Below are 13,565 nucleotides of genomic sequence, written 5' to 3'. Positions count from 1 at the left end.
GCTCAGAGATCCCTTTTCGGGAATTATTGCACTGAAATGGCTCGCTTATTCGACGCCTTGGTGTGCCTTCTCTATAGCTGAAATAGCGCGCATAACCAGTGGGAGAGGGCGCTGCACAGTTCAATACTTAGCGTTCAAAATCCAGTAAATCTCATTCAGAGCAGATAACGCCTGCTACGAGGTGAACAAAAACAACCTTCGGATCTTCAAAGACAGCAGGGGTGTTTTTGGACTCAGATATATATTCCCATCTTCGAATGCAACAGCAGGGTAGCCATCCTGAAATTCAGCATTCATGAAAATGTAGGTCGTTGAGCCCAACAAAGGACAAGGAAAACGCCAAACTTCAATTTTTTACCGGCCGCTTCGGAAACACGGGCTGCTCTTTTACCAGGGTTCTTAATATTCGAAATATTCCCACAAAACGTAATAAGTAGTATGCGTTGCGGGTATAGTTGGCACATGCTTTAGTGTGGACCAAATGCTTTCATGCTTTAGCATGCTTTAGCAAACAACATAATAAGTCCAGCACTTCGCATGGCTATAAGAACTATTTTAACAAATACAAGCCGACAAATCCAAGAGACGAGGCCACAAGTATATACATTCTTTTTTTTTTTTGCATCCTTTTCAAGTTCTTTCAGCTCTCGTAGTGTTGACTTGACAGAGCTCTGAAGCTTAAAAAGTAGAGGCATCTTTCCCCATTCGTGTCCACATACTCGAGCAGCTTTCCTTCTAAGCGAACGTCTGTTATTTCATCTAATGGTGTAACCACTTTATGGTGTAACCACATCGTCTCTTGCTATTGAAAAATCAAAAAACAAGAACTCAGATCAATATTTATTTTACAGAAGTATCGCAAACCCCGCCGGGGTGGTGCAGTGGTTACGGCGCTCGACTACTGTTCCCAAGGACGCGGGATCGAATCCCGGCCTCGGTGGCAGCTTTTCGGTGGAGGCGAAAAGCAAGGCGCTCGTGTGCTGTGCGATGTCAGTGCACGTTAAAGAACCCCAGGTGATCTAAATTTCCGGAGTCCTCCACTACGGCGTCTCTCATAGCCTAAGTTGCTTTGGGACGTTAAACCCCACAAAACCAACCAGAAGTATCGCAAACTGGACATTCAGACATCATTGTTCGTAACGGACAACACATCATGCTGCATTCCATACTCACTATTTCAGCTATAGTCAGTGCTGCGTACGTTTCAAGAGCCTCGGCTGCAGGCGGATTAGTGATGGTGATGGGCCCTCTTTAAAAAATGCGAGTCTTGTTCATCTATTTCAGCTTTTTTAAGCCGGGCGAGTGCCTTTCAAATTCCCTTCTGGTGAAATCTGAATGTTCCATTTTCTGCCAACTTTCTCCTTGCTTTCTCTACAGCAGGAACGGGGTAGGGGGGCAGTACATAGTCACAGGATAATAATCCTGTGACTATGTCCTCCCCCCCCCCCTACCCCTCCTTTTTAAAATTGGCCCCCTAGATATATGCCTTATCAGGGCCCTTTGCATAGCCTCCACTTGTAAGGTGTATCTGCACCAAACCGTCTTTAGTGGTGACTAATCACCTAACCGGCATTGTAGTTTTTCCTGGTACTGCCGCTTTTACTTCTTTTGCAGGCTACAGAATCCCTGGTTCCATGGCTGATAAGTACACACTGAAGATTTTTTTTTATTGTTTATTTTTTTTCCACTTCATGACCCACTTTCTTCTCACCCATCCTCTCCTCCCCACTCTTTCACACCCACTTTCCCCTCCCCAGCTTTTCTTCTTCGGAAACGAAAGCGTATTTAAACCCCTGCCAGTGATGATAGCTATGCCCAGACGAAGACAAGTCAACTTGTCGAAACGTTGGATCATCTGCGACCTGAGGCGTACCCTATTTACCCTTGTTCAGTTCTTTTTTATATCTTGAAAATCTGTCACTCTTAAAGGCGCTAGGTAGAACGAGAGGAAGAAGATGGTTTACAATGTATGAAGGAGCACTGAACAAGGGTAAATGCATAAGGCTTAATAGACATCGGGCAGACGCAGGTAAAAACCTTCCGAAAGCAGTTTCCCAGCATTTCAATCAGAAAGACCAAAAGTTCGAAGAAAATAAATTATATATTCTCCAGTCTGGCTTTAAATCTGCAAGAGACAGAAAATATACAGAGGCATATCGAATTCATGTATTTAGAACATTGGAACCAGCAGAAATAAATATATCTAAGGGAACGTTAGAATCCCTTAAGTATATTCCCTCTGCATCATAACTATTTGGGAAAAGAATCCCACATAGCGTTAATTGTACAGTTTACTCACAAGGCATGCACACTCTATTCCCTTCTGCAATAGCATAACCTGTACATGTTCCTCTAAACACATTTCCTCCTTATCGCATACTGCTTGAGGTTGTCCTAGAACTTTTTTTTATCATGTCGGTTGTGGTTCACTGTGCGGTTATTATCCTGTGACTTAGTAGTTACCCCCCAACCCTTGCAGAAAGTTTTAAGAATTGTCCTTTGAAGGCTTTGCCGTTAGACAAAGCCTTATGTGTTTTATGAGAGACACAAACTTGATTGAGAAACTGTGACTGTGCTCCTCGCCGCCTTACCTTTCCTATCATTCTCTTCTATCTTTCTCCTTTAAACTCCTCATTCCCCTTCCCCAGTGCAGGGTAGCAAACCGGAAGCTTTCCTGGTTAACCTCTCTGCCTTCTCTCTCTTTTTCTCTCTCTCTCCCTTTTAAGAATTGTCCCCCTTAGATATATGCCTTATCAATGCCCTTTGCACAGCCTGTCCCTTTGTAGGGTGTGTCTGTACCAAACCCATTTAAGTGGTGACTAATCAGCTACCCGGTATTGTAGTTTTCTCTGGTATTGCCGCTTTTACTTATCTTGCATGCCACAGGATCCCTGGTTCCAGGCTGAGCAATACATACTGAAGATTTTTTTTTCATGTCAGTTGTGGTTCCCTGTGGGGTTATTATCCTGTGACTTAGTAATCCCCTCACCCAAACTTTTTTAGACTTGTCCCCCTTAGATATATGCCTTATCATGTGCAAAGCCTGTCCCTTCGTAAGGTGTATCCTCACCAAATCCGCTTAAGTTGTGACAAATCATCTACTCGGTATTGTAGTTTTTGCTGGTACTGCCACTTTTACTTCTTTTGCAGGATACAGAATCCCTGGTTCCAGGCCGAGAAATACATACTGAAGATTTTTTTTTTCACTCAATTACCTACTTTCTTCTCACCAATCCTCCCCTCCCCACTCCTTCACACCTACTTCTCACCCACGTTCCACTCCCCAGCTTTTCTTCTTCGAGAGCAAAAGCGTATTTAAACACCTGTCAGTGATGATCGCTTTGCCCAGACGAAGACAAGTCCGCTTGTGGAAACGTTTTAAAAGGCTCGACCTGCGAACTGAGGCGTACCCCATTACCCTTGTTCAGTGCTCCTTAATGCACTAGGACATCTTTCTTGTGCTCGCCGCTGACAAGAATCTTTCTTCCCTCTTTCCATGTGATGAGGCAATTGATTTCGGACGAAAACACTGCTTTTTGGGGAAAAGAACACGCGCACAAAACAGATGAGCAAAGAAGGAACCCCTGCCGCACTATTCGCCGCGAGATCAGCCTAGAGGTAGCGCCACCGTTGCTCCTATAGTGCGGATGGCATCCGGCGGCGTTCGCAAAAAAGCGAGGGGCGTAGGTCTGCTTCCGAGTTTACAGCGGTTTCGTTGGCGATGAAAACGTGCCCTCGCCAATGCATTAGCCATTTACTGTTCAAAATGTTCCAAATTTCAGAAAAAAATCCGCGTATTTCGGCAGTGCAGCAAAAGAACCCATACAGAAATGGTCTCAGTGCTTCAATGGTATGCGCACGCCCCTCCAACAGCTTCACCCTTTCACAGCACTATCTCTGCATGAACGATAATCTATTAAAAAAGTCTCAGAAGAATACTGCAGACTACTATCAGTGGGATCAGGGCCTTCAGCACTCTCCACACATGGCGTGTCAGACATTCCCCAGGCGGCAGTGCCAGCGATGGACCTATATTTCACAATCGAAGAGCTATCTATTGCTATCACGGAATTAAACAGACGGACGTAACCGGGAGAGCTACCTCACAATTTCAGTCTTCGACTCCTGGGGTATTACAATTCTGCCTACCCCTCTCTTGGAAGAAGGCAGCAAAGCAGGTAGCAACACAAAGCATAAGTGTTGTTACACACCAGGACAACACTGCACTGACAACTATATTGACAAGAAACCGCACATCTTCTCTCTTCACTTCACGTCTGCAGCCAACTTCCTCCTTGTCTTTCTTCCAAGAGATGTGTGACCAACTAGCTCAGCGTTCGACTCTATCATTCTTCCTTCCCCGACGGGGGGGAAGGGGGCAGCGGTTACGGCGCTCGACTACTGTGCCCAAAGAAGCGCGATGGAATCCCGGCCTCGGCGGCTGCGTTTCGATGGAGGCGACACGGATTGGCGTCCGTGTTCTGTACGATGTCAGTGCATGTTAAAGAACCCCAGGTGGTCGGTATTTCCGGAGTCCTCCACTACGGCGTCTCTCATAGCCTGAGTCGTTTTGGGACGTTAAACCTCACAAACCAAACCAAACCAATTTTTCCAGGATGTCTGGTAATGTTCCTGCGGAATGGAAGTTGGCGAAAATAGTGCCCATTTTGAAAACTTCTAAACAAACAATAAGTTACGCATCCTTCCGACCCATCGCCCTGTGTAGGTAAACTTATGGAGGGAATAATCTCCTAACGCGTCTCCTGGTTTCTCGAGAGCCGAAATGAGTATTCTCAAAAAGTGAACGGGTTTCGCCAAAATAGGTCTGTGACTGATAATGTCATTACCCATGTCTCATCTCTTGAAGAGTACCTTCACGTTTGGTACATCCCCACAGCCGTTTTACTTGACATCAAGGCCTTTTTTGACTGTGTTTCATCATGAAATTCTCGCAGCCTTGGCCAGCCTTGGCCTCGGAGGAAAGCATTACAACTGGATTAGACACTACAAGAGCGGCAAATTTTTATGAGCACTCCAAATGATCCAACTCCCTTTCGCGCAGTGAAGAGGGACGTACTTCAGGGAGCTGTGCTCAGCCCTCTCCTGTTCAATATTGCCCTTGTATATATAACAAAAAACCTTCCACGTAGAGTACACGTAACGAATTTTGCAGATGATATCGGCATCTGGAGTGCATCAGGTTCGCTTTATACTAGGCAGCAACGTATTCAGAGAGCGTTACTGCACATCTCAATGTATCTGGATCCCCAGGGAGATCGCCTATCATCAGAAAAGTGTTGCTACGGCTTTCACAAGAAAACGAATGTCTCGATACCCGCTCCTACTGGGTGGACGGTCTGTGTCGTATATGTATCATCACGCCGGTTCCTAGGTGTTATGATTCACAGTAATCTCTCTTGGGTACCTCAAATTATACAACTCTCGGGAGGATCACTGGAGTATCGCAGGTTTTCAAATTCATGGCGGGAACACGATGGGGCAACAACTGCCGGTCGATGGTTCTGCTTGTAAAAATCGTGCGTCGAAGGAGGGTTACTCTACTATTTACCGGTGCTTCAAAGATTACCTCCAACAAGCAAGAAGGTTCTTGACGCCGCGCGGAACAACTGCTTGCGGATATGCCTTGGACTCCCAAAGGAAACCTCTGCATCAGGAACACTTGCAAAAGCAAGGTGTCTCCCGCTAGATGTGATTTCCGCCTACGAAACTATGCGTACCCATCTCCGACACGTCCTCTAACGGGAGAAGCTCTTCTTACACCGTGTCTACCTAACTCACTGTAACTCTGGCTTTGGTCAAGCTGTACATTTCCAGCCCCTCCATTGCTCAGCCACAAAATCTGCTACCTCTCACCTTTCCCCCATGGGCACTATCGTCTCTAAAGGTGAATACATCTGTTCCTGGTGTGTATGCGAAGAGTCGCATGCCTCAGGCAGCACTTCTGCAAGCCGCCTACTTAGCCAAGTAAATAAGCAGTAGACCCACATATTCACCGACGGTTCAACTACTCAAGGCACTTCTTATGTGCCCTCAACAAACCATGTCCTGTCTTACCGGCTGCAGCCGAAGACAATCAATGAAAGCTGAGCTCCATGGCGTTAAAGAAGCTGTTTCCTATATCCTGCGCCAAACCCCCAGACAATGGGTTATTTTCACCGATTCCAGAGCATCTCTACAAATCATCCATAACCTGCTGAAGAAAATAAATTATCAGCCTATTTCCCTTGACATCGGGTATCTACATCATTTGGCTAATTGCCGCAGGTATCCACATTTCAGTGGATACTAGCTCACTGTGGCATTCAAGCCAATGAAAAAGCAGCTGAAGCGGCTCGTAAAGGCCGCCAATATCAAAGATACATTCGGAATTTCTTCACGAAATCTGATGCATTTGAACTGGCAAAAAAATTTGCTTCCGAAATAAAGTATCGACTTCGGAGCTTGCCGACATACCACAATTAATTTCTTTGCTCAATTCAGCCACATCTAAGATCAAGACCCCCTCCAAAATTTCTTTGCCAACTAGAAACTCTTTACCACCGACTTCGCCTGAACTGTGAATATACAAATGGCTTGCGATACTGTCTCGGTGAAATGAACTGTCCGCATTGTGACAACTGTATTTTGATATATATATATATATATATAAGCAGATCAATTAAGGGGAAATGAGGGTGCTCGTTATAATACATGAAGGAAAGAAGCGAACAGTCGGCGAGGCCAAAGAAAGCGTTGGGGATGGTACTTTATGTCTTTTTTTTAATGTTTACTTGGATAATCACAGAAATTAGTAGTGTAATCTGTTTAGGGGAAAGATAATTAAACACAAAGTAGAAGAAAAAACAGCGTGCCGATGGTGGGAGCCGAACCCACGACCTCCGAAATATATAAAAAGCTGGTTTTAGGAAAACAAGACACGTAACCACCCGTCTTTTATATTATTGGCCTCGCTTTGCACGCTTTTTGCGTTGTACCGCGCTCACGGGCCTGATACTTGGATCTGAATAATACCACTTGCCTAATGACAGCTTCGTTTTTCTTATCACCTTTTGAAGAGTATGGGCGGGCCTTATACGAGTGAGACAGGCAAATTTAGTCTCAAGCCCACGCCGATACAAGGTTCGCTCTATGACCTGCAGCACTCCAGAATGAAACGAGCCAGCCTGGCTCATTATACGTACTTGACAAGAGGACCAAGCAGGTTGAATGTACCACTACGTACTGCCCGGCAGGTTGCTGTAGACTGAATGCATATCAACTCTGGCTAGACAACCAGGCACAAGTATTCCCCTCTAGAAAATGGGAGATACACGTGTCTTAGAAAAACGCTGCACATAAGGGGCACCAGACGAGCGCAGGAAGAAGAAACGAGAACACAAAATGGCTTACAGGAAGTATTGTCCGCACTTCGAACGCGCAAACGAAACCCGAGCCGAAGCTCCTGCCCCGCGAAGACCAGTGATTTGTGACGTCTGATGTGACCTGAGCACGCCGAAGCCACAGCAGACAGCCCTCTCCCCCCTTTTCTCCTTTCATGTTTCTCTCCTCTCCAGTGCTGTCCGACTCTTGTAAAATAAACTTAGTCTCGTAACCGTTACGGAACGTGTGTGCGTCGTTCTTTTGAGGCTACTGCGTGCGCGGCCCTGCCGCCCGAGCGAGTAACGCGCAGTAAAAGAGAATCGTGGTGCTCGCTGTACAGTGAAACTTTTGACTAACCTAAAAAAGAGAAAACTAGGAACTCTACATCCCCAAAAATGAGGTTACGCCGACATTGTACAGGAGACCTCTCCACACTGGAAAGCTGACTGCTCACGTGCAGAGCGCGGAGTGGATTGAGTTTTCCGACCTCACAACGGGGCGTATGCTTCTTGCGGCCAATGTCAGAGAATCTGTTAGTGTACCACTGTGCCAATGACTCTAAATGATTTCTTGAAGCCGAGGAAAGCATAAGGGATTTCTCATGTGGGTGATGTTGACAAATGGTAAATTACTAGTGTAATAATGTTTTTCTTTACATGCGATAGGTTTCACCGTGTGAGAGAGCTCTTACGAATTAACAAAATTTAGGACTATCAGCGATTAATTTTCAATAAAGTTAAAATACAAGCTGCGAATCAGTCGCTGCGGAAATATCTTAAAAAACTGTGCATATGCGCTATCATGTTCGGCAAGGAATTTTGAAGGCTGAATATTTCTTTATCACTGGAATTATTGAGCAGTAAATCAATATTATGCGAAGCAAAAATATTAGGGTTACTTCCAGAACAAGTGCCGGATATAAAACTATCCTGAAAGAAATTGAGTTCATCGTATCATGCGACTATAAAGATGTATTTATTCCCGAACTAAACACCGATAGCTGCGCCCGTATGAAGCAATTTTACTGCTCTTGTCAGAAACAACGAGTTTTCTCGGTAGACAGCACTTCGAAAAGAGATTCTAATGGGCTACCAGTGAAGTACATTAATCTAGGTTTTATTATGTAATATTCAATGCAACAATTAGGTGCTGGGAAGACATGTTTCGCAAACATTCAAGCATTTTTCTAAAGAAAAATGTGCTCAGTACCGCTGTTCCGTACGGATGCAAAAGCCTTCAACAGCAAAAACAAACAAACAAACAAAAAGCGTATGGCACTGAGTTTAACGCACCAAAGCGACATGGCCTATGACGGATGATTTAGCGGCGGCCTTCGGTGTCGTTGACCGCGTGGGTTTGTTTCCCGTGCAGTCAAATCCCGCAGCAGAGGTGCGCACCTTTCGAAACTGTCGTTATTGATCCCCCCTCCCTGTTCTTGAAATCAGCGGTCGAGCGCGCCCTACCACTGAGAGGCCGCGGTGAAGGTTTAGCAGAAAAAAAAAAAAATAAAATAAAAGAATTACTCAGACAGCTCTATCGTGCATACAAAAGGCACAGAGTGGCCTGTTCAAACTGCATTGTGCTATGTAGTAGTTTGCGGTCACCTGTTTCAGTGGGTCCGCTATTCCAAACGGAAACTAGATTATACGATTTCTGAGCGTTTGCATGCAGTTGTATTGACGGCAGCAACCTGTTTGGCTTTGACACAGGGCCTACGAAAGCACCGCTTCGTATGAGACACCACGAGTCAAAGAACCTCAAGCGCTGAAGACCGCGACTGATGATGCCCTTATGCAGCATGACGTACTCGTTATGAAAAAGTATATTTCTTTTGACAGAGCGTGGAATGAAGGGGGGGGGGGGGGGGTAGCCTGTTCACATTTATTTTTCAAGAGGCACATAGGTAACGAAAGCGCGGAGTAATCGCGAAACAAACAAAAAGGTTAGCTGTGGTTTAGCTTGTGGTTAAGCCTGGAGTTACGCGATAGCAATCAGCATGGCTACGCTTAGCTTCGGCTTGAAAGTAAATACATGGATTTTGCACATAGTAGTTTACTCTATGGTTTCAGCTTTATTTATGCCTTGGGGAATCACTTCACATGTGTGAGAACCCCTTGCCTCACGTTGCTGACCATTCTCATTCAGGTGTAGAAGACATCTAGTGGTATGACATCATCTCTACGTTGAACTCCGGGGCACACCGCCGTCACCGTGTACGTTCGAACGAACCTCCTGTCCTTGCAACTCGCTGTTGTCGTTCGCCTCTACCAACTACCGAGTTATCTGTATTTTTTATCGTTTTCTTTTCCTTATTCTTCTTTTTCTTTTTTTCTTCTTCTCACGGTTAGACGGACTGGCACGACGAAATAGCGAGACTGTGGCCGATGTAGCCCTCGCTACAAAAACACTTGTGCACGCCGCACGTGCATACGTATATCACTGCGGACTGGGACGCGACGCGAACACGCATCCACACTCAATATAGGTTCGCCGCTCGCCTCAAGGTGGCTACTCTGCTTGATTCCGAGTAGAGTCACACGATAATTTTCAGAGTACCGCGAAGGTCCCATCCCGTGCTGAGAACCATGACCCGCACGGCCATGCAGCTTCCAACTGCTCGAGATGAGCCTCTGGCGCAGCTAGCTGTATTCAAGTCAAACGCAGAGGAAATTTTGAAAGCAGCATCGGCATTTACCTATGCATTGCCTTGAAGAGCATCGCAGCTACTTTAGAAACAGTAGAATTTGTGAACTGTGAACGGTAAGCTTATATGCAAGTCTGAGCGGCGGTCTGAATGCGGATAATTCCAGTCCTGCTAAAGAGCTGTATCGATTAATCCGACACCTTGCTATTTTGTTGGTATTTCCCTGTTATTGTAATCACTCGCACTTTCTTGCCTTTCTCGATTATCACCGTAAATGATCCCATTGAGTGGTTCTCTATGACGATGCAGATGCCAATTAACTGTACGTCATCGCACATGCGAGCACACTATGACGCAAGCTCACTCGTGCGTGCTTGTTAAAAATCTGTATTGCCGTAGTCAAAATTCTTAGGTATGATTAATCACTATCACTTATCACTAAACATTGTTACTAGTTTCCAGTCAATCGCGGTCATTCAAGTCGCCATTTGACGTATTGGTCGTTGCGCAGTTATGACAAGTCATACCTACTCATTTTACTCATTAGCACTTTTAGTTAAGCATCTTTACTCGTTTCCAAACAGCTGCGGACATTTCAAGTCATCGTTTGATATATTGGTCGTTTTGTAGTTATTAGTAGTCATGATGAGTCATGCCTAGTCATTTTAGTAATTACCACTCACCGCTAAGCATTTTTACTCACTTCCAATCAGTTGCGGTCATTACAAGTCGTATTTTGACATACTAGCCATTACAAGCCATTATTATTCATCAATATTAGTCATTAGCATTAATCATTAACCATATCGATGTCTATAACTTTTATTCGTTACCTATCACCACCATCAATAGTTTTAATTCTTAATCTCTCTCCTCACGCGTCCGCTATTTGCGAGCGATAGCAAAGAGACGCGACGCACAAATCATGCGCACACATTTTCGCTAAATGAGCTAGCCTTAAAGTCGTTCCCCTTAAAAATCTTTCCGGACTCGCAGGTTGCTGCAGCCAAAGGCCTTGTAGCCTGGCATTCTGCTGCTAAGTACTTCTTACACGAAAAAAACAAGAAAGCGGTCAACAAAACCCAGACGCGAAATACAGCAATCTCCGCTCAAGCACGGCGGTGAAAATGCGTCCACGCGGTGACTGTTTGGAAGCTTGATGGCGAAGCAGGCCGCGGCGCACCACATGACCCATGCTGACCAATAGATGGCTCAGCGGCGCGGGGAAAAGAATCGCGGTACTCTGAAAATTATCGAGTGACGCTAATCTCGAGGCCATTAGCTGACGAGGGTAGGCTGCGGCGTGCGCGGAAATTAATCGTCCCGCCAAAATGCAGCCTCGGCAGATGACGCAGTTCATATCCCAAAGTTCCTTTCGGTTGTATTGCCCTTTCTGCTCCTTTTGTTTCTCGCCTAAAATCTTTTTGCTCAGCAGATATTATAGCGTCTCAATACCCGACGGTTCTAAGGAACCCTGTCGCTTGTGCAATTTTAATTCAAATGCAGCAGCACTATACCTGACTATTGCGCTGACTTTCTTCTCTTATTTAAACTATTTTTTCTTGATATTTCACATTCTTTAAATTATATTAAGCAGGTTTTATTTCTCTACGTATGTCCTCTGAAAGGTTACTTATGTTTATTTTTCTCTTTATTTCTGTCCTAATCTATTCTATATATATTTTGTTTTGTTTCGAAACATGTGTTCAAATAATGTACGTAATTATTTAGAGTTCATTTCCTTTTCTTTTCTCTGTGATATTGTTCCCTGAGTCAATTGTTTTTATTTCAGGTATCCTTTTTTTCTATTTTTTTTTCTGGCTGCCTTATTACCTGGGTGCATTTCTGACTTGTTTCCTGTTGTGGCGTACACGCTGCTGCTGCCAACAGTCCATCCTTGGATTTACAAGCACCAGCGGATTTCCTTCAGATCCTGTACTTGAGTCTGGGGATGAGGGACTCCGCTGAGAGTCCTGCGGAACCCCCACCAACCTCTGCACAGGGCTCCTCCGTGGTCCTGTGTTGAGCAGAGTGATTTAGGCATGCCTTTCACCTTGTCTGGATGCGCCCGTGACTGCAGTCACTCTTGCCTACAGACCCAGGTCCGCACCGGCAGCATGCATACTTGTATGAAATGAGTCGAATTTGTTTTTCTTTTTTTGACTCCTCTATGATGTGATACTTTTTGCCTTTTCTGCTGCCGTTGTCAAACGAGTCCGGTATAGTGGTGCAGCAGTTATTTTTTTTATGTAATTTCCTCCAGCTTTTCTCTTACCGAGCATTTTCCGGTTAATATAATATAGTGTATAGTGACGGACGGCTTTCGCATCAGACTAGATTTACTAGGTTTTTTTTTTCTTTTGTTTTGTTTAGGCTTTACATTTCTTTCTCATCCTCTCCCTCTGGTTTGTCAGCAATTTAGCTATTTTTTTTGTTTGATTCTTCTGCTCATTTTTTTTTTCTCTTCGTGGATTTGCGGACCAACGATTACGATATCCTAGGAGACTGCCATTCTCTATTGTCAACTCGCTTTTTTTTTTTCATTTTGTTTGTTGGGGACTGTCCTGTTCACTATTTTACTTCAGTCTCTCTTTTTTCTTACGTTTTGGGTTTTGTACTTCTGCCTATCTTTCCGTACGTTCTTTGTCACTTTTTTATGTCTGTTTTTTTTGTGTTTCTTGTTTGCTTTTCCGGTTCTTGCCGCTGTTTTTGTTTCATTTGCAGGTCTGGATGCTACCTTCTGGGTTTCCTTTTTTTCTTCTTTTAGCCAGTGTGGAGAGCCTTGCAACTCGGACCCTGTTTTTTAATTAATATAGGTTTTTTCGATTTTTTTAAACAAGTGTTTTGTTTTTTATCTCGAGCTTTTGCACCCTTTTATTTATTTTTATTTGGCTTTAAGCCTGGCAAAGCTTTTGCTGGTCCGGGCACCCTCTGCTTTTTTGTTTCGATTTTTTTTTTTTTTTTTTAGTTCGAGAGGACGAATAAAATGGTGGTCATGCCATCACGGTAAACTGGAGTTGTTCTAAAGCTTTACAGCTGCGGTTTCTATATTTTCAGTATTTGTTTTTCTATTCAGCTACGCGATCGAATGCTAGAGCGACCGCTCGCGTTCCCGAGGCAGACATGAAAGCGTAAGGGAGTGGGAAGAGTGGCTATGGACGCTAGGTCGAAATGTGAGCGCCGCCATCCCTCCCTTCTCCTCGACACCTGCGCTGACCGAGAAGCCTCGGCGCCACGCCGATGCCGCCCGCGCTTGGCGCGCGCAAGAGCCTTCAGCGCGGTCATGCCGAGATGCGGAGACTTGGCTGCTCGGGCCGCCGCGCTGGTGAAAACAGAACAGGCCGGACATTATTAACTCGTCGCGGCTACTAACATGAAAGTGTTGCCAATTTACCTACTTTGTAGCTAGATTTAGCTACTTTTGGACTCAACTAGCTACCAAGGAACTTGGTTTAACTACGAGTAACTGTTTTAGCTCCATTCTTCAAAATCTAACTACAAATCTAGCTATCTTGGGGAAATCAAGCTTAAATCTGGCTAC

Source organism: Amblyomma maculatum, chromosome 7 (genome assembly GCF_055883805.1).
Source record: "Amblyomma maculatum isolate TAMU_Amacu chromosome 7, ASM5588380v1, whole genome shotgun sequence".
Taxonomy (NCBI): Eukaryota; Metazoa; Arthropoda; class Arachnida; order Ixodida; family Ixodidae; genus Amblyomma; species Amblyomma maculatum.
The sequence above is the reverse complement of the archived record's forward strand: the minus strand, read 5'-3'. Positions refer to the sequence as shown.